We start from the raw sequence: 23,517 nt of genomic DNA on the forward strand, positions 1-23,517 counted from the left end.
TTTAGCATTGTCTCTCTCTCTCTCTCTCTCTCTCTCTCTCTCTCTCTCTCTCTCACACACCCAAAAAAAACCAAAAAAATCCTAAAAATCTCAAACAAGCAAGCTAAATTCTTAAAAAAGCACACACATGGAGTCTTTTGTGTTGGCCAATTACTATATTTTGAAAAAGTTTTGACCTCTATACATATTTTTTTCTCTGAGTAGGAACAGACATATATACTATGGAAAAGTTACCAACTGCAAAGGTTCATTAGGTATCATTGATGATTAGATTACTGTACATATTTATCCAAGTTCCTTAGCTGGGTCACCAATGCTGTTATAGCAATGACATGTCATTAGGAGCAACAAAATGAAGACAAATGACTGAAGGTGAGGCTGGGTGAGCAAAAAAATACAATACAGCATTTAATTCAAGTTTTCACTTAGTTATGACCAATGACTCGGACAAATAAGCAAAGGAATATACAACCATAGGGAAGATGTTAAGCAGAAACTATGGGTTTAAATATTTGAATATATTCAAACAAAAGTGCCTTAAATGTATGCACATGTGGGCACAACAAAGGTAAGTTTGAAGTTTTCCATGGAGTGTAGATCAGTGAACCAAGCCTTTTTCTAAAACCCCATGGTGATTCATTGCAGTAATCTTGCCATATTACGGCAATGTAAAATCCAAATGTCTTTAAATGGGGACAAAATAGACCCCAAAAGTAGAATTGGCTAGTAATTTGAGGAATGATACCCTAAGTAGATATGATGAGTAGGTCTTTATTATAGGGTGTTGGTGCTCGCAGAGCAAGGAAAAATACACCACTAATTGGCTTCTCTGTGTGGTTAGCACAGGCTAGGATGCCAGGGCCAGAACTGCAGTGCTCTGTCAAGAACAAGGCCAAGTGGACACTGGGAGTGCTGGCTCGTATTTTATTTCAGCACTCAGGATGTTGAGGAAGGACAGTTGCCATGAGGTTGAATACAGCCTAGGCTACAGAGTGAGACCCTGTCTCAACTAAACAAGACTAAGAGCAAAAGCACACCAGGGTGAGTGCAAGTAGGAAGAGGCTGGGGAATGATTACTGAAATGTTTGTCTTCATATCTTAGAGTTCACCTTTCTTGTTACTTTTTATGTTTAAGCTACCTTTCTATGTTTAAATGTCTTCTTCAGATAATAGGCTTTTTGATGCTAGTAGACTATTTCAAAAGACAAAGAGAGCAAGGCATGGAGGCACAGCCCTCTCATTTCAGCACTTGGGAGGCTGAGGTCTAAGCATGTCAAGTTCAAGGTCAGCCTAGACTACCTAGTGAGATCCTGTCTCAAAACAAAACAAAACAAAATGAGATCTTGTCGGGGAGCATGGGGACCATGGGAGAAGGTTGAAGGGGAGGGGAGAGGCAGGGAGGGAAGCAGAGAAAAATGTATAGCTCAATAAAATCAATAAAAGAAAGAGCTAGTCAAAGCTTAGTGTTCATGATTTGGTTTTGACAAAAAAGTAATATGAGAAAATAAGACATTTGATAAAAATGGGCTCTTTTATCCCAACTAAACTATTGTTTCTAAGGAAATTTTTATTTTTATAATGACCTGACTATTCAGTAACTTCTGTAGCAAGAGACATCAAGCCTGCAATGAAGCAGACTTTCTGGAAATGTTGACCGTAAAACGTAACCCAGAAACCAAGAAACATCCTCAATCAAAACACACCTACAGCAAACTTACTTAAGTGACATTGAGATTAATCTTCAATAAAGAGTCTCATTTCAATAAAGGGTTCATTTGCATTTTATAAAAAAGTCATGAAAAATAGCATCCCAAGTCAAGCCACTTTTCTTTTTTAATCCTTGTTATTTTCTTAGATATAATTACATGGCTTTCTCCTTCCTTTCTCCCCCTCCAAATCTTTCCATGTACTCCCCTTGTGCTCCTTCAAGTCTGTGGTCTCTTTTTTCAAGCAGAAGCATGATGTGGCGAAAATGTAATGGTTATTCTTTATCCATTTTCTTCCACATGATATATTCTGACCAAATTCCCCCTAACTCAACTCCACCCTCAACCCATCTCCCCTCTTCCCCAGATTCACTGCTCCTCACTTTTCCCTCAGAAAACAGCAGGCCTGCTTGTAATATCAACCAGACATGGCATAACAAGATGCAATTAAGACTAGGTACAAATCCTCATGTCAAGACTGGAGCAGGCAACCCAATCTTAAAACAAATTACCACCTTAGCTGCTTAAGGTGATAGATAAGGTTTAGCAGATATCACAAGGGATTTAAATATGGATGACATGCCTGTAAGAGTTGGAGTAGGTAAGAGAAATGTTATACTTCACCAACAAGAAAACCGAGTATACGTGAAATGTGATGCTTTAGAATTATATACACTGCTTGAGGAAAAAAAGTTCTAGATAAAAAAATAGTTCTAGATTCAGGAGTTGAATATATTTCTTGAGAATAAGCATGAGATACAGAGAGTAAGGACTGAATTCCAGGTTAAACCATATTTCATTTTTTATAAACATTTTCATATATTTCACGATAGATCACATCACTCTTTTGGGTATTTGTTTATATTTTGCTACTTCCACTGAGATGCAAACACATACAGAATGTGATAAAGTCTCTACTTTAGCAATAAAATTATTATCTATCTTTAAAAAAAAAGAGCTAGTTTCTGGAAAAGCTCCCCAAAAAAGCAGAATAAAACCCTCTGAAGGTCCCTTCCTCCTGAAAAAGCAAACAAACAAAATGACAAAAAGGATTGAAACCAGACCCACAGTATGGTGGTAAGGTTCTTGGAGTGTCAGAATAAGGCCAAAGCATCCTACTCAATGTGGCAATAAGTAATAATTATGATAGCAATAATACAAAAGCAAATGAAGAAAAGAAAGTAGAAAGAAAGAAATAGGACCAGCATTTCACTTAAGCGCATCTTCTAAGTTTGCTTTTCAACTCAGAAACCCAGAAAGCCTCAGGTGAGTTGACTTGCAGAGAGATATGCTACACTGGCAGGTGCCACCAACAGGGCAGTGACCTAAATGATAGATGCAGTACTGAAGAGACACAAATCTGTCTCCAAACTGTGAAGGGGTCCATAAATGTCACCTGATCTAATGGACTCTTATCAGAATGAAGAGTTTTTAGTTCGTGGAATCTAGCCATGAAAAATGTCGACTTTGTCGCCAGTGCAATTACATTGTGCTTAGCTTAACTGCCTGTCACATCATTGCTATTGTGAGAACAGCCAAGAAAGCAAAACAAAGCAAGAAAATAAATACCTGCAAACACGGAAGGAAGAGAAATACAGTAACCAGGTAATTTATTTTCACAGTAACAAGACTTTGAAGGTCTCAATTGTAAATACAGCATTTAAGATTCCAAAAGAAATAGGGAACATATTCTTTTTTACAGATGCAAAAATCTTTGTGATCATCTGAGAAAATAAAAGCTTTTTTAAAGTCTGCTGTGAGGCCTGAAAATAAAGGCAGAAATGTGATTTATAAGGAAAAGTATTTGCCTTTGACAATGTTTTTTTACACTGATTGATTAGGGAAGTATGTACAAACTCTGTGTGTGTGTGTGTGTGTGTGTGTGTGTGTGTGTGTGTGTGTAGATCAAGAAGCAATATGCCTTCTATCATTTGGGTCTCTCAGATTGAACTCAGGTCATCAGACTTGGTAGCAGGTACTTTTACCAACGGAACTATTTTCTCATTTCCTTGCTAGATTTGTTTAAAACTGATAAAATGTTCATCAACTTTTTTATTTTATTTTTTGAAAGACAGGGTCCCACTGTATATAATTGGCTGTCCTGGAGCTCACTATATAGACCAGACTGGTCTGGAATTCACAGAGATCCTCCCTGCATGCTGAGAAAGGCATGCGCTTACCACCATGCCTGGTACCACTCATTAACTTTTGAAAAGCCAGTGATCACATCAAGATGCTAGAAGAGTGGAGTCCTTTAAAGGTCTTTTCTCATCAGTTTCCACTCCTTTGTGTTTCTCCCCAACTGTTACCACGTGAACATGCTTCTACTTTTTGTCAGTCTTCATTCTAGAATCATCTTTTCTTATCCCTCCTTCCTTGTTTGCCTACCACCTGTGAATTAACTATAATAGAGAGCAGGGATGTTTTTAAAGATAATATTTGAAGGGTTGTGGATTTAGCTAAGTTAGGGTATTTACTTGGCATGCCCAAGGGACTGGGTTCCATCCTTAGTGCCACATAACCTGGGCATGCTGCCATATTCTAGTAATCCCCACACTGAGAAGAGAGATGGAGACAAAGTCACAAGTTCAAGACTATCTTCAGCTACATATCATGCTTGAAGCCAACATGGGATTCATGAGATGCCATCTCAAAACCAGCAAAAACAACAAAATCAAAACAATTTCAAAATAGAATATTTGATGGTAACTAAATTTTTAGTGCATAACATTTCATGTAAAGTTAGAATAACATAGTATAAAGTTTCGTTACCTCCTTTTCTCCTCTTAATAAATCACAAGTACTAAAAACACAAGACTTGCACATTCCTAATCTGTTCCTTCTGAGAGAGAGAGAGAAAGAATGCTTTTTTCCATATATAACCTTGATTTTTATCTCTTTTATGGGTTGCTGACTAGAAGCAAGCATTTTCCATCCTTGATGTATATAGCTGGACCTGGACAGTAACATGTATAGCAAGATGAAGAGTCAACAGGAAGCCAGGAAAACTTCTGGCCCATTTCCCCATTGTGAGCCTTGTTTCTTTATTAAACTCCTGCCTTCAACATACTTCCTGAGCAATGGAAGAAAAATGCCCTCATTGCCCCTGTCAGGGAACATCATCATTACCTCGTTTGGTGGGAGGGATTTGGCTCCTGCTTGACCACATAAAGCTTCGGCAATATAGGAAGATGAAGCTTTTCATTGTTTTCCTGATCGTCTTTCCACCTAATCCTCTGACTCCCCCACATCCTGTTGCTGTCTTGCCAGCATTTCCATAGGTCCAGGAATTTACTGCATTTCCACCGGCCATGTGCTTGTTTAGGCTGGGAAGGAAATGTCATACAGGGCTTTGTGAGCAGGAGATACCCAGCTGAAACTGAACATGTCCACAAACAACATTTTATATTTGATGGATGTCTCCTCTATGCCCAGCTTCCTTCCTTTCTTAAGACTGTGTCCTACAGATTTGACTCACGATTGTCACACAGCCAGTGTTCTTAGATTTGACTGATGGCTATGAAGCTTAGAATCAGCCTGCGTCCGCTACTGCTCCATTTGAACTCTCCTACTCTGGGAACCAAGTAAAATGCAGTATCATCAATGAAAGCCCAGGGATTCAACCACCAGAGAATTTTGAGGTTAGCTAAGACATTATTTTGGTTGCTGGGCGATGTTGTCAAGAGGTCATGGAACAACCATAGAACAATCAGTGGAATGTTTCTAAAGATAAGGATAAAAGTTGTCTTGGATATTGGTCCCAGCTCCTGGTCCTCAACCCTTCCATTGATCAGTTTTCCTGGCATCCAGTTTGTTCTTCGTCTTTCTAGTCTTGTCATTCTTTGTCATCCGGCCTGGTTACAAAAATCAATGCTGGAAAATGTTTGCTTCTGGCCATCAACCCATAAGGGAGGGAAGAATCTAGAAACTTCGACAAACCCTTTCTTTCTTAATTTTTTTTCTCAGGGTATTTTTTTTATCATGGCAGCAGAAAAGAAACAAACACACAAACTCTAGATGACTTAAATAGTAAATTAATCAGGATGAAAAAGAAATGGTTCATGGTATGAATGTAGAATTAAAATTAGAATGCCATTCTTTCCCTCAATATGGATAAACTTTGGCATTTCATCAGTTTGCACGGTGGCCTCTTCTAATGACCTCTTGTTTTGGGTTTGGGTTTCTTTTTCTACCTAGCTGCTGAGATAGTGGATTGTATCCCTGAGCTGCTCACCCCTTCCCAGACTCCTTTTTTCCTGAGTTTGAGACTTCTCAACGAGCTCGTATCACTGGCTCACAAACCAGAACCAGTGTTTGAAAGGCTTGGATGCGTCCTGCCTACAGAGGGTATTATTCTGTATGTCTGAGGTGAAGCGCAGGAAGCTGAGTTTAAATGTGTCGCTCAGGTGTTCCTGAGCAAATGAGATCACACTCTGAGATGCAAACGTCTCACAGAACTCCCCATTCCATCCAGTCCAATCCGACACCGGGATTGGGGGAAGAGCGTGATTTCTCAGTACTATAACTCCACATGTCTGAAGAAGAGAGCCTGCAAGTTTAAAGAGTGTTTCCTGGGGCTTTTGGAATCCTTTTGCTCCTGAGTACGCCTATAGGAGCGGGCACATGGAGAGAGTTCCAGCGAGGTAACAGTATTATTACCTGCGTGTTCTGAGCAAAGTTCCCCAGCAGAGTGCAGAGTGTAATGTAAGACCAATACGTTGCCTGGTCGCTTCTAGCCGTTTCCTGTCTCTTCTTGGTCCTCAGCTGGTGACACAGATTGGAAAGGTTATGGGACATGGAGGAGATGGGCCCTTGCTAGAGGAAATGCATCCCTGAGGGCGTGCTGTGAGGGTTTATAGTCTGACCTTATTTACTCTTCTCTCTCTGCTTCCTGACTATGGACGCAATGCGGTCAGCAGCTTCCTACACCTGCAGCCAAGCATCCCGTGTCTGTCGCCATGTTTTCCCTGCCATTGTGGGCTCTCTCCCTCCGGATCTATAAACTTCGACAAACCCTTTCTTCCTTAATTTTTTTCTCAGGGTATTTTTTTTTTATCACTGCAGCGGAAAAAAACCTAACACACTGACTCTAGACAATTTAAATAGAAAATTAATCAGGATGAAATAGAAATGGTTCATGGTATGAATGTAGAACTAAGCTTAGAGCAAACCAGCGGCATCAAGGGAGTCATGAAGAACTTCTCATCACCCTCTCCCTTACCAACTATGTGGAACTCGGGAAAGTAGGCCCTGCATCTCGCCTGGACAGTACAGTAGAGCTGACCCTGTTGGCAGGGGCTCGGGTGAGCTGGCCTGAGAACACGAGCATGGCAAATCTGACCCTGTTCCTTATCTGCCATATGGTGGCATGAGTGAGGGAGCTATACTTCCCCCTGTCCCTCACTGCCTCTGGCGGTTGGGAGAGCTGGCCCTGAGGTCATGAGAGCAGGATTGCTGTCCCTGTCCCTCACTTGCTGCAGCACTCGAGAGAGGCACCCTTGCACCTTGCATGGGCAACACAGTAGAGCTGGCCCTGAGGGTGTACGTGCCGGTGAGTCCATCCAGAAGGCATGTAAGCAGGGAAGCCAGCCCACCCCTTGTTCCTTGCTGAGTAGGGTGAACTAGCCTGGGCAATGCCAGAGAGCTCACCCTGGTGTGGAGTCGGGAGAGCTGGCGGGCTGACCAACCCTGTAACCCTCCCAGGCCCAGAACTGGGGTTATGAATTGGCCTACCGCAACATCTGCCCCCACCTTCACCCTGCTGCTGGAATACACGAAGGGACCAGTCCAGCAGACCCAAAGCTGCAGAGTGTCCACAACACAGGGCTACAGCAGGATTGTTGAACCAAGAGAAGTTCCAGTGAGGGCCCAGCATCGATACTGTAGCAGGAATCCGAGGCCTAGAACCAGGCCAATGATTCTGTGCAATAAACACTTGTAAGTAGAGGTATATAGATGAAAGGGTTTCCTGTGGGACTCTGTGTCACACTACAGCTTCCACCAACAGATTGACTTGCCTTCTCTCTCTCTCTCTCTTAAATTTTATTTTATCTTGGGGAGAGGTCTCAAGGGCATAGTGCAGATATGAAGGGACAGGGAGATGAATGGAATCGAGATGCAAGATGTGAAAAACGCAAAGAATAAATAAAAGAAAGTTTAAAAAGATCTTCTCAGCAACTGCCACGGTATACAACTGAAAAGGAGTACTTCGTCTGTATTTCCACCTTGAAGCTTTTGTTCCTCTTAACATTTAGCGTTCTAGTCTAAGCCAAATTGGTTATTATGGGTTGTATACTCACCCTTTCAGCAAATATACACCAAGATATCATAATATGGACGAAAGAAGTTTTTTTTTTTTTCATAAGAAAATCAAGGTGTTGAATACTCAAAACCCAATAGCAACTTCTTATTACAGGGGCTTACAAACTTACTGCAGGAATCTAACTTAGCCTGTGTTCACTATATGGGTGACCTCATGAACTAGAATGACCTAATTGATGCTAGAAGATGTGGAGAAATAAAACAAACTCTCAGAAAGATCTTAAAATGAAAACTAATGACTATATATTGCTAAGTATGATCCAAACAAAGACCACTCTTATAATCGTATGACTCATGTTAGGTACCGCCCTCACAGAATTTATATACCCTGGAAGAACAACCCTTTGCTGTGGGCAGTTCTAACAGTATTTAACAACGGAGAGGGCATTCACAAGAATTGCAAGAATATTCACACACGCAGGTCTCCATCATTAGATATTTCATCATCGCCAACCTAAATGATGAGGTGGTGGTGATGGCGGAAGTGTAGTTCCAGTCTCAGAGGGACCTGGTGGACCTATATGAAACCTCTGTAGATGTTCAGCACTAGAAACCTCAAACATCGATGACAATCAGGAGTGATTTGCTAACAACTAACTGTCCACTTCCATGGAAAGTTTCATAAGTGACCCCAATTCCATATTGTCCATAGACTTTCTATGTTGGCTATAGAATCAAAATAAATACATAGGATCTGATACTGCTGGCAAGATTTGGGGACCAATGATGTGAATACAATTTGTTTTATTTACCAGAGTCAGTGGGAACCACTGTTGGAGAAGATTAGTAGTGATCTATTTCAACAATGTTTTTATGAATCTGCAGCCCCATTGACAAATCTTTCAAATAGAGGAATTAAGCATTGGGTACAGAGCCTACTGCCCGTAAACATTTAGAGCAAAATACCCCAAATTAAAATTGTTAGTTCTATTCTTTTTCTAGGGTGATAGGGCAAAATAGATAACATGTAGGCGTCACACTTTTTCTCCCCTAGCCTGAGAAAGAACACGGAAATTTTTATTAAATTTGCAGTTCATTCTTATGTGAAATTTTCTTTGTTTAATTAATTTGCTCTGCTGTCTCTCTTCCCCTATGAGAAAGTAAATGCCAACAGAGCAGAAATTTTTGTCTCTTTTGCTCACTTCTATATCCATGATACCAAAGACAGTGCCTGGCATATGATAAGTGTTCAATGAAATTTGTTCAATGAACGAATAAATGAGTTAGCCTGATGGCACAGGACTGCAATGCTAGCTACTTGAGAAGCTATAGCAGATGAAATGTAAACCTTAGGGCAGCCTAGGTTGTGGAGAGGGAGGAATAAATGAATGCAGTAGATAATTTGAAAGATTGGATGGCATTCATCATAAATAAATCCAATATTTGGTGGGTGATCAAGGCACAGCTTTCAAACTCAAGCTGGAGGGTTTTGATGAGGAGGATACACTAGCTTGTACAAGCCACATTTTGAACTCATCTGACACTGGTGTGGAATTTGTTTCATAAAAGTATTGCATAATCTGGACTTTAAGAACTAGGTCCTATGACGCACGAATCACCTTAAGCCTGACAAACTTTAATTAAATTCATGTATCTGCTATTTCCACAAGGGCGTCTAATGATTTCAGAACATTAACAGAGATTAGTCTTGCATTAAATTTCCTTGTATTCTCTTTAACATCTTTCGTGGTGTTCTGCGTAGGAACATGAATCTGTAAATAGTGGCAAGATGAAGAAAGGAATTAAGTCTATCTGAGCACTAGGTGAATTTAGATTACTGCTCTGGCAATTAAATAGAAGCGATTGAGATTCCTAGCAATGTGAGTAGTATACAGAAGTATGCAGTCTCTTGTCTTCAAAACTTCCAACTGCTCCCTCCCTCCACCTTCCTCCCTCTCTCTTCTCCCTCTTTCCTTCCTCCCTTCATTACTTCCTTTCATCTTTCTTTCCTTCCTTATAAATGAATCCAAGCATTTTGTGATATACGTACTAGTTTTTAAGGCACAGTACTGGGTACTGAGAGTTTATAAATATTATCATGTCATTTCTCTTAGAATAAAGTAAAATAAAGAAATTTATAGCAACTATCTTATACCAGATACCTTAAGAGAAATAAAAATCATACAATGTCTGTGACTTAGCTTCATGATTTTTAAAATCAGGAATATCTAGCACCAATAAATAAAATAATAAGTCCCATAAGAATATATATAGTGTATAAGAATTGATGGTATTGGAATAGAAAAAGCAAAGTGGGGGAGGGAGACAAGTTAGTTAGGTATATTATATAAACAAGGAAAGAGGCAAAATAAATATTTTCAATATTAATGTCAATGACCATGTAGAAATAATCACATAAGTAGATTTAAAATGTATAGCCTCATAAGTTAAAGACTTTGAAGATAAACTCCTCAGAATAAGAACGTAGTTACAGACTGAAGAAAATGGGAGAACAGCACTTGACTCTGGATTCTGGAACTTATATCAGAAATGGCCTTCTCCAGTATATAAGTGTATTCATTGGGTGGTAGCTATTCCTATTGTCTTATCTAAAAGTGAATCCCTGGGACTAGAGTTGAGCGTCTGTGGTAGAGCACTTGTCCAGCATGACTGAATCCCTGTGTTCAAGCCCTAGCACTGCAAAACAACAGGGAGAAAATGAGCTACTGCTTCAACAGACATGCAGCTCTAATTCACTGAACAAATATGGGAGTCTACTGTAATGGACTTCCTGGTAGATACTGAAGGTATAATAGTAAATAAATCAAGTGTATTTCCTGTTTTAATGAACTTTCTCTTATAGTTGAGGAGACATTTTCCTCAAACAGGTACATCACTATGTAATTCCAAATGTCACTAAGTTCTGTTTTTAGTTAGGCAAAAACGTTAGATTGCATTTTTAAAAGGATGCCACGGAAGGGGGATGGGAGAGATGGGTAAAGGGGGGACTATAAAGAGGAACAACTAACATTACAGGCCTTTTGGAAAACCATACGGAAACTTACTGCAGTAGAAGCTTCCTAAAATGTATACATATGTGAAAGGAATCTAAATGGAGTCACAAAATAATGGGGGAGAGAATGCCCCAACTAAACATCTTATGTCACCAGGTAAAACCTCCAGTGACAGAATGGGTTACATCTTATTGAATTGTTGGCCAAAGTGGTCCAATGGACTGGTCCTAAACCACACAGGCTATTGCCAAGGCTATTGGTTACTTTCTAAAAAACCTGCTGGTAAGGCCTATTGCTGAAGAAAACTCTTATTTATGCCATCAAACATTGAGATGTAAAGATGGTGACCAAGTAGATGCTTCACCCCTACTGACTAGCATTCCTGGTGCTAGAGTGCATTTTGCATGCTACCAGAGGAGAAAGGTAATCATCAACAAGGTCCCATCCCTAACCAAGAATCCATTTGTAATTGACACATACTATCAAATAGAAAAACCTTCTTTCAGTGGGGTATCACTGAGTATATCAGCCATACTTATTTAAGAACAGACCACATGCCCCAGAAATGATGGCCAACACAAAATAAATTCCATGTTTTGTGGGGTTTTGTTTTATTTCGAAATATTTTTGTCTTATTGTTTTTTTTTTCTTATTTTGGTTTACTAGCTTTTAAAATCCAAATTCAGGGCTAGACTGACAGCTGATTCTGTCCAGAGGGCTGAGTTTAATCGTCAGAATTCACAGGAAAGAAAAAATAGGTCATTACTGGGTATTTACAATGCCAATATAGGGGAGGCATAGACAGGTAGTTCTCTTTGGCTCACTGGCATTCTGCATAGACAACTTGAAAATTCCTAGGCCTATAAGAGACTGTGTCACAAAATAAATGCGGATGGCACATGAGCAATGAAACAAAGGCTGCCCTCTGGCCTCTATACACAACTAAGCACAGGGGGACTTGAATGCACACCAATGGGTACACACAAATTCTCACAGCATAGAAAAACTAAGTGCTAACATTTTCAATGAAAACTGTTTGTTTTCCAAACCAAAGCAGAAACAGTGTGAAATTAAACGTTGCTTTGTGTTTCTGCATGTCTCTAATATATGACTGAATCTTGAAGAGCTGTATTCTTATCTCTCTGTATTCAGTGGGTTGTAGTTTTTTGTTTCTGTTCAAACATACAAAGAAAATTAAGTTGCAGAAAGCTACAAAATTAGAAGAGGAAGAGGTCACTTAACAAATGTCTCGGGTACTCAGAAATGTTCTTGGCTATCATACCAATATTTAAACAGAGGTGCTTTCTAAAAAGTTATGTGCAATGTTATATCTAAATTATATAATACATAATTCTCAAAATTAATATCACCTGTGATATCCTCAGAAAAGCCCTTTGCTTGTGAGATTTGTCAGGCATGCAGTTGTGGAGGTAGGTTTCCATAACTAATTTACACTTGAGTGTACCAATATTTATCTTTGTTAAAAAAAAATACCATCAAGTTTGATTCTGGAAATGACAGATCACTTCTTTAATTTTTTGGAAAATGTCTACAGAACACCCAGGCTTGGTTCTTTCATGTAAAATATTGTTCTACGCAGAAACATGACTACATAGCATATTCACAGAGGTGTGCTTCCTCAAGGCCACTCTCAGGTTTCAGTCTGCAATAGACCGTATTGTGCATTGTTTCAGCTTGACAAAACAAAATGTTAAAATGTGTGCTTAAGGCTCAAGATTTAATAAATCTGAAATTTACTGCTTTGTCAAGGACAATATTGTGTACAAATGAACTTTTAGAAAAACTATGCATATGGTGGTAATGATAACAATGACAAAGTAGAATGCTTGGTGTCATTGCCTTGGTTCCTGCCAAGGCATGAGTGGGGAAAAATACCAGCACATGCAAAAGGCTAAAAAAAATGTCTTTTGATTATAACTGTATCTTTGAGTATTTTTATCCTTGAAGCAGATGTGCAGGAACTGGCCAATCATACACTGAGAATTGTTGTTCACAACAAGGATATTAAGCAAGACAGGCATGAGCAGAATTGATTTTACTGTAGAATTGCAAAGTTATCTCAAGAACCCAAATATATATAATAGTAGTTCATCAGAGATACAGTAGCATCAGGTGCTCAGAGTCCTTGTTTTCAGTTCCTTGTGCATTTACCAAAAGCCTCCCATTATTTTTACTTGGAAAAAAAAAAGAGACAATAGAGAAAAATTAAAGTGTAGGAAGAGTTGACACAATATAAAAACTATCTATCATGTGGTCATTCATGTCTGAAATTCCAGCAATGGGGGGCTGAGACAGGAAAATAAATATTCAAAGGCCAGTTCAGGATATGCAGTGTCATCCTTTCTCGAACAAACAAAATGAGATCTGGGGTGATGACTCAACAGCTCAAGTTCTTGCTAGTGCCATCAAGAAAGCCCAAAACCCAGAGGGAATTCTCACCCCCAGAAATCAATATTTCAGGTGTGTATAACAACCGGCCTGTAATCCCAACCTTGGAAGGAAAAGACAGGGGGAATCCTGGCTAGTAAAACTCTCTCTCTCCTCTCTGGGCAAACTCTGTTTGATTAAGAGTGACTGAGGACAAGTCTGGAAATCAGCCTCTCTCTCTCTCTCTCTCTCTCTCTCTCTCTCTCTCTCTCTCTCTCTCTCACACACACACACACACACACACACACACACACACACGGAGACAGACAGAGAGAGAGAGAGAGAGAGAGAGAGAGAGAATAAAAAACAACAGAACAAAAACAACATGAAATGACCATGAGGCAAGTTGAAAGGGGGAAATTTACTAAGGAACAATTTGTAATGCAGGTGCTCTGAAGAAGGACAGAGACAGGTTAGATATAAATAGAATGAGTATTTTTTTTCCTGTGAGCCTTGAAACACATTAAGAATTGAAACATGTAGAGAAAGGGGTGTAGAGAGATTTTAACCTAGAGAAAATTCTAAAGGTGGCAGGGTTGTGTATTAGGGTCATGGAACCACGTGTGAGAACACATACAAAGACACAAAAAATTTTGACTCATACGCTGACAAAGGCTAAGCATTCTATGACCCACCACCTTCAAGGAGCCTGATAATCTGGCAAGCCAATAACATAGAGTGTAGTTTAGGTATAGAGGCCTACAATACAAGACCATTAAGGTCAAAACAAAACCTATGTCCCAGTTCAGTCAGTCAGTCAATTTACCCTGCCTCTACCTTGAGCTTCTATTCAGTCCTCAACAGAATGCATATTGTGTACCTGATGCAGTGTTGAGATCTGTGGGGCTTAGGCTCAGCCCAGATGAGCTTGACCCAGACAATCAATTGTCACAAACTGTCAAGCTGCGATGGCTCTCAAGTTTACTGTCTTATGTTGATGATGTTTAAAGATGCAGATGCAAGTGAGGGCAAGCCACGAACAGAAGGAGATGCCCATAGTGGAAGACTTAGAGCAGTAACTAGGAAAACAACAGTTGGTTTTATTAAGATTGGCTAATTCTCTGGGCATATCACACAGGCCACGTCAATCGGAGGTTCCATGGTCTGTGTATGTTCCCTTGATCTAACCAGGGTGATGATCACATGCTGGGCAAGAGCTGCTTACTCAACTGTTTGCCAGTCTGGGCCCGGCTAGGTCTGTTAGCCTCTCACCTTGGGGAGGTCTGCCAGCTTGGTTAACTAAACCATGCTTGCTTTGTTTGGACATTTATGTGACCTGTTTGTAGTTTATCACAGACATCTATGGGTACTGCCCATGGGGAGCTAACTCCCATCCCAGCTACCAAGATGTAGCTGGAGTTGTTACTTCTTACTTCATACTTAGCTCCTTGATTGTGGAGGCAATCTCAGGTGATCGCCTTCCAGGACCAGGTGGAGGCTTTGTTAAAAGCTATCATTGTGTAAAGTTGATTCTGTTGTGATCAAGCGCATTTGGTGTGAGGACATGAGAAAAGGCAATGGTGCCTTGCACGTAATCTAGAGGACACTAAGCTAGTCAGAGCCTACTGAGACTGAACTGGTTGTTTCCCCAGAGCCTTGTCCTTCCTCTAACCTGGCCAGCTTGACTATCTTATATCTAGCTACAAACCCTCTTGTTGACCTTTCTCAGTATTTCTAGACTTGCTGCTTTAACCTTAACATTCCTTTTAACCCAAATAACCATTTGGGTAAATCTTACCTTGGAAAATAGCTACAATAAGAGTTAAAGTCTTTGAAATAAGACCTAGATTGGCCCAACACCAATACTTGGTAACAGTTAAGCCTTTGACAAACTATTTAAAATGTTTAAAACTCAGTTGTCTCATCTATGTTATGATTATAGTAACTATACTGATTACACACAGAGACTCTGAAGATTGTGATAAATGAGACAACAGTAGGCAGCTCGTGGAAAGCCTTGGTAAGTGTACATCATTCCTATCATCTCTGGCTGAATATTACTAATTTAGTTAAGTTAAAAATGGTGATATGCAGCTAGCACACTCATTTATTTGCTATGTTGCTAGTCACAACAGTCAAATCATAGAAGCATTCTAAGTGTGCACCAGTAGATGAATGGGCAAAGAAGATGTGGGATATGTACATAACATAGTTCAAGTCAGTCACAGACAAAATAATGCAGTTGCAAAAAAAAAATGTTGATGGACCTGGTAAAACTAGCCAGATTCAAAAAGACTAATATCATGTCTTCTCTCAGAGGCAGAATCTAGATTATTAGATTATTTTGAAGACAAGAAAGGAGAAGGGACACTACTTAGTTAGAAATGGCTGCAGTGGGAGAGTGAGTACGAAAAGGGTGGAGGGGCAGATCCAATCAAAGTACATTGGTTACATGCATGAAATTGTTATAATGAGCCCCATTTTACTTCAAGTCTTTTGAAGTACATTACATTTGTTGGTGAAAAATAAATTTGCATCTAGCACTTGTAAAGATATATTCAGATGCCTAATCAAAGTTACAAAATTTCAATGTTTCATGGACCTTTAAGACAGCAAACAAGGTAGCCCCACTAGTCAGTCAGCAGGCAAGACTCCTGCTGGCAGGCCACTCCCCCTCCCTCCCATTGGACCCTGTAATCTACAAGTCCCACTCTGCCCCACAAACCCAACCATACACTGCAGCATCTGCGGCCCCTGAGGCACTGCCTGCTCCAATTGGAGGAAGAGTGGCCCTCAGAGGAACAGGCACCACTTGTACCAGTTGAAGGAAGAGATGGGTAGATGCCAGTGCAAGAACATATTCAAAAACATAAAAGCAACATGACATCACTAGAACCTAGTTGTTCTACAACAGTAACACTTGAAAGTCCCAATGCAGAAGAAGCAGAAGAAAACAAGCTTAAAGTAACTTTATGAAGATGATAAAGGCCCTCAAAGAGGAAATGAAAAATCCCTTTAAAATAATCAAGGAAAAGACAACTGAAAAATTTGAAGAAATTGATAAACCCCTTAAAGATAGCCAAGAAAAAAACAATCAAACAGATGGAGGAAACAGTTAAAGACTTGGAAAATGAAATAGAGGCAATAATGAAAACACAAACCACGGGAATTCTGGGAATGGAAAATCTGGGTAAATGAACAGGAACTACAGATGCATGTATAACCAGCAGAATTCAAGTGATAGAAGAGAGAATCTCTGGCATTGAAGATACAATAGAGAAAGTAGACTCATTGGTCAAAAAATACATTAAAGCCAACAAGTCATAACATAAAATATCCAGGAAATCTGGAACACCATGAAAAGACCAAAACTAAGAATAATAGAATAGAAGGAGAAGGATACCAGCTAAAAGGCACAGAAAAATCTATTCAACAAAATAATAGAAAAAAAATTCCCAACCTAAAGAAGGAAATGCCTATGAAGATATAAGAAACTGACAGAACACCAAATAAACTGGATCAAAAACAAAACATTCCCTAACCATGTAATAATTAAAACACTAAACACACAGAATAAAAAGTAATATTAAGAGCTGCAAAGGCAAGTAGCACATGTACTCACTCATAAGTAGTTTGTAAACATAAAGCAAAGAAAACCAGCCTACAAATCACAATCCCAAAGAACTTAGACAATATGAGGACACTAAGAGAGACATACATAGATCTAATCTACATGGGAAATAGAAAAAGACAAGATCTCCTGAGTAAATTGGGAGCATAGGGACCTTGGGAGAGGGTTGTAGGGGGAGGGGAGAGACAGGGAGGGAAGCAGAGAAAAATGTAGAGCACAATAAAAATCAATGAAAAAGAGCTGCAAAGGAAAAAGGCCAAGTAACATATAAAGGCAGACTCATCAGAATAACACCCAAATTCTCAGTGGAGTCCCTGAAAGCCAGAAGGTCCTGGATAGATGTTATGCAGGCACTAAGAGTCCATGGATGCCAGCCCAGACTACTATAACCAGCAAAGCTTTCAATCACCATAGACAAACACCTTTAGTAATGTGGTAGGATATAAGATTAAATCAAAAAAATCAGTAGCCCTCTTATAATCTTATAATCTCCATCAAAATCCCAACACAATTCTTTACAGACCTAAAGAGAACAATGCTCAACTTCATATGGGAAAAAAAAAAAAAACAGGATATCCAAAACAATCCTGTACAATAAAGGAACTTCCATCACCATCCCTGACTACTTCAAGCTCTACTATGGACCTATAGTAATAAAAACAGCTTGGTATTGAAATGAAAACAGACATGTGGATCAATGGAATTGAAACAAGACTTTGCTATAAACCCATGCACATATTAACACCTGATTTTTTGACAAAGAGGCAAAGCCATACAATAGGAAAAAGAAAGCATCTTAAAAAAAATGGTACTGGCATAACTGGATGTCAGCATGTAGAAGGTTGCAAATAGATCCATATCTATCACCCTACACAAAACTCAACTCCAAATGGATCAATGACCTCAACATAAATTCAGTTACACAGAACCTGATAGAAATGAAAGTGGGAAGTAGTCTTGAATGCATGGGCACCAAAGACCTCTTTCTAAATACATCATCAGTAGCACAGACTTTGACAGCAACAATCAATAAATGGCACCTCCTGAAAATGAGAAGCTTCTGTAAGGCAAAAGATCCAGTAAATAAGACAAAACAGAGTGGGAAAAGATGTTCACCAACACCACATCTGACAGAGGGCTTACGTCCAAATCATATAAAGAACTCAAAAGTTAATCCTTAGCCATCAGATAAATGCAAATCAAAACAACTCTGAGATTCCATCTGACACCTGAAAGAATGGCCAAGATTAAGAACACTGATGACAACTTATGCTGGAGAGGATGTGGGGGGAAAAGGGAACACTCCTGCATTGCTGGTGGGAATGCACGCTAGATCAACCTCTTTGGATATCAGTATGGCAATTTCTCAGAAAATTAGGTAACAACCTTCAAGACCCAGCAATACCACTTTTGGGTATAAGTCCAAAGGATGCTGTCATACCACAAGGACATGTGCTCAACTATATTTATAGCAGCTCTGTTTTACACAGCAGAAAAAAATAATGCCATCTGGAAATTTGCAGGCAAATGAGCAGATCTAGAAAATATCATATTGAGTGAGGTAACCCAGACCCATAAAGACAAATATCATATGTACTCATTTATAAGTGGCTTTTAGACATAAAGCAAAGAAAACCAGCCTACAATTCACAATCCCAGAGAACCTAGACAACAATGAGGATCCTAAGAGAGACTACATGGATCTAATCTATGTGGGAAGTAGAAAAAGACAAGATCTCCTGAGTAAATTGGGCGCATGGGGACTATGGGAATGGGTTGAAGGTGAGGGATGAGGAAGGGAGGGGAGCAGAGAAAAATGTAGAGCTTGATAAAAATCAATAAAAAAGAACTCAAGAAACTAGACATCAAAATACGAAATAATCCAACTAAAAAATGGGGTACAGAGAATTCTTTTTTCTTTTTTTAAAATATTTATTTATTTATTAAAAATTTCCACCTCCTCCACTCCCCCCACTCCCTCTCTCCCTCCCTCTCCAGTCCTAGGAGCAGTCAGGGTTTCCTGCCCTGTGGGAAGTCCAAGGTTCTCCCCCCTCCATCCAGGTCTAGAAAGGTGAGCATCAAAACAAACTAGTCTCCCACAAGGCCAGTCCATGCATTAGAATCAAAATTCAGTGCCATTGTCCTTGGCTTCTCAGCCAGCCCTCATTGTCAGCCACATTCAGAGAGACACTTAAGGTCATGCTCAACCTCCTTAGTGATCAGGGAAATGCAAATCAAAACAACTTTGAGATACCATCTTAAACTTGTCAGGATGGCTAAAATCAAAAACACCAAATGATAGCCTATGCTGGAGAGGATGTAGAGTAAGGGGAACACTCGTCCATTGCTGGTGGAAATGCAAACTTGTGCAACCACTTTGGAAATCAGTGTGGTGGTTTCTCAGGAAACTTGGAGTCAACCTACCTCAGGATCCAGCAATTCCACTCTTGGGAATATACCCAAGAGATGCCCAATCATACTACAAGAGCATTTGTTCAACTATGTTCATAGCAGCACTATTTGTAATAGCCAGAACCTGGAAACAACTTCAATAGAAGAATGGATAAAGAAGGTGTGGCACATATATACTTTAGAGTTCTACTCAGCTGTAAAAAACAATGATATCTTGAACTTTGCATGCAAATGGATGGAAATAGAAAACATTTTACTGAGTGAGATAACCCAGAGAATTCTTAACAGAAGAACTTCAAAAGGCCAAAAGATATTTAAGGAATTGCACAACATCCTTAGTTATCAGGAAAATGCAAATCAAAATTACTCTGAGGTACTATATTACACCTGTCAGAATGGCTAAGATGAAAAACACTGATGATAGCTTATGCTGGAGAGGGTGTAGAATAAGGTGAACACTCTTCCACTGCTGGTGGGAGTGCAAACTTGTACAGTCACTTTGGAAGTCAGTATGGCAGTTTCTCAGAAAATTGGCAATCCATCTTCCTCAAGATCCAGCAAGACCACTCAAGCATATATCCAAAGAATTCTCAATCATGCCACAAGGACCCTTGCGAAGCTGTGTTCATAGAAGCATTATTCATAATAGGTGAAACCCGGAAAAAGTCTAGATGCCCCTCAGCTGAAGAATGGATAAAGAAAATGTGGTACATTTACACAATGGAGTAGTACTCAGTTTTCAAAAAATGACATCGTGAAATTTGAAGGTAAATGGAGGGAACTATAAAAAACTTATCCTGAGTGAGGTAACCCAGACCCCAAAAGACAAACACGGTGTGTATTCACTCAGAAATGGGTACCAGATGTAAAGCAAAGGATAACCAGAGTACAATCCACAGCTCCGGAGAAGCTAGGTAACAAGGAGGACCCTAAGAGAGGCATGCATAGCTTGCCCTGGGAAGGGGAAATAGATGAGATCTCCTGGGTAAACTGGGGACAGGGATGGGTGGGGGGAGACAGTAGAAGGGAGAGGATGGGGCATAAGAACATGAGGGAAAGGAACGGTTCTGTTAGGGGAGGGACAGAGTGGGAGAACAATAAAATCCCGATAGAAGGAGTCATTTGGGGGTTAGGGAGAAACCTGGTGCTAGGGAAAATCTCAAGAATTCACAAGGATGACTTAAGACTCCCAGCAATAGTGGAGAGGGTGCTTGAACTGGCCTTCACTTGTAATCAGATTGGTGACTACCCTGTCATCATAGAACCTTCATCCAGTACCTGATGGAAGTAGATACAGAAATCCTCATCCAAGTACCAGGTCAAGCTTCATGAGTCCAGTCAGTCAAAGAGCAGGAGGATGGATTTTATGAGCAAGGGGGCTCAAAATCATGATGGAGAAACCCACAGAGACAGCTGACCTGAGCGTGTGGGAGGTAAAAGACTCCAGCGAGCTGAGGAGCCTGCATGGGATCAAAGTAGACCCTTTGCATGTAGGAGACAGTTGTGTAGGTTGGTCTGTTTGCAGCACCCCTGTCGGTGGGACCAGGATCTATTCTTGGTACATGAGCTGACATTTTGGAACCCATTACCTATGTCGGGATGCCTTGCTCAGCCTTGATGAAATGCGGAGATGCTTGATCCTGCCTCAAGTTAATGTGCCAGACTTTTGTTGACTCCTCATGGGAGGCCTTACCCTTTCTGAGGAGTGGATGGGAGTAGGTTGTGGCGGGAGGGGGCCATCTGGAGGAGGGAGGAAGGGGAGGGAGGGGAAACTGTGGTTGGTATGTAAAATGAATAAAAAATAAAAAAAAGATAAAAATACAGCAAACCATGCTACCGCATATTTTAGCTGTCTCTATCCCTCTTGTCGGCTGAACATATCATAATCACACTGATACACACAGTTGCTTCATATCCAAGACAAAAATCTGCACAACTCTATAAAAGTGATATTTTAAAGTTTCTCTCATAGTTAAAAAAAAAGTCCTGTATCAGGCAGCAGAATTCTGACAGATCTGATATATTAATTCTAACCATCTCACACCTTTGGTAAACCAAGATACATGACAGAGCCTTGGTTTGTTTTTCTCATCTTCATTCACAGCCATCCTGCTTCCCACATGAAGGCTCACAGACACTATCACTCCAGTTCCAGACACTACTATGCCTTTTTGTAGCTTTTGTGAACACTTGGAATGCATCCAGTACACACACGTGCAGACCAAATACTCATATATATGAAATATTTATAGAAGCATATCAAGAAACCTGAGTTTCATGAAATATCAGATTCTATTCCTTTTTACTTTGCATTTACATGTAAATGGTGATAGCTGCACTTTGCCTGATTTTGTCGGCAATACTACATTTTCTCTGTGTGTCTCTGTCTCTGTCTCTCTCTCATTCTCCTTGCCCTAATGATTCAGTGATCAAAGCATTACTACACGTCCTCACTGCCCCAAATGGCACCAAATAAAGGTCAGTGTTGTGCATAAACTAGAAAAGAGCAGAGGGGAAATACATCGGACTCTAATTGTGAATCACAGAAATTCTTTTAGAGTGCTTGCTTTGTTGAAGGCATCATACTCTGAAGTGAAAACAAATCCTTTGATTTATAAGGAAGTGTCTAGTTGGAATTTTAACATGGGATTCTTCCATTTATGAATTCAGTAGTCTAATAGTGTTTAAAATATATTAGAAGGGATTTTTGCTTTATATATTCATTATGGACATTTCATCATGTGGCATTATAGAAGCAGAACATATAATTTGCAGGAATTAGAAGAAGAATGGAGATTTGCACAGTCTTATTTAGTCCTTGGAAAGTCCTCCAGTCAGGCACCCATACCCTTTTCCGTATAGCTCATCTTTTTCTCTCCTCTTCAAAAACAAACAAAAAAAATACTTAACAGGAACTGTGGACTTATAGACTCTTAGACTAATGCCTAGTTCATTTGTAAAACACCTTTGAACATGAAATTAGGTGTGAAAGTATGAAAGGAGATGTTTTGTCAGTTTTGAGTTTATCTGATTTTATCATCTTATCAAGAGTCTATTTACAAGTCACGCTATAGCATCGTCTACGTCAGTTAGCCTTGCACCTGGTGGCACAGAGTACACCTTGTGCTTCACAGGTGCTTGACGTGAAAGCAAGCCATGTGCTTTAGAATTTCCTTGGCTTGCTTTGTGCTGGGCTGTCAAACTCTAAAACAACTAATTAATCATCACTTACTTTATAGGGAAGGTTGTGTTCCATATTCACAAAGGAAAGTACATATTCCATGTCCGTGCATGACAGAACTTGCCAGAATCTCCCCTAGGCAGTTTCTACAAATAAAGTTTGCTATTGTGTCAGCAAATGTAAAAATCTAGACTAACGAAGTGAAGGGTCAGACTTGGTTGACTCCCCATGGGAAGCCTTACCCTCTCTGAGGAGTGGATGGGGGTTTGGGGTGGGGGGATGGTAGAGGAGCGTGAGGAGGGGAGGGAGTGGGAACTGGAATTGGTGTGTAAAATGAGAAAAGGTTATTTTAAAATTAAAATAATCTAGACTAACAAAAAGAGAAGTTCCTCACCTCCTCCTCCTCTTCCTCCTCATCATTTTTACTTTAGTTTTGAGACAGAGTCTTGCTATGTTGTAATAGGAGCGGCGGGGCTGCGTCCCCAGCACCCGCCCGCCCGCATGGCTAGCTTATGCCCCGAAATAATTACACGGAACTGTATTCTTTTGAACACTGTCTAGCCCATTAGTTCCAGCCTCTTATTGGCTAGCTCTTACATATTGATCTAACCCATTTCTAATATTCTGTGTAGTACCACGAGCTCCAGGCAGCGAGATGTCTCTGTCATTTCTACAATTTAAAGTTTCTTATTTCTTGTTTATTTAGGTAATATTATATCCTTCTGGAGTCTTTGATGGAGTTAAAGAATGGTTAATTATAGTTATAGTTTTCCTTAGTTATGATAAAAGATAAAATAGATATAAATATTGTAACTGTAATTCTTGTTTGATAACCGTTTTGTTATATGTAATTTTACTATGTTAAAGTTAAAGCCTTTCTTTTTTGTTTAAACAAAAAAAGGGGAAATGATGGAGGAGTTACTT

The sequence above is a fragment of the Chionomys nivalis genome, chromosome X, assembly GCF_950005125.1.
Source record: "Chionomys nivalis chromosome X, mChiNiv1.1, whole genome shotgun sequence".
NCBI lineage: Eukaryota > Metazoa > Chordata > Mammalia > Rodentia > Cricetidae > Chionomys > Chionomys nivalis.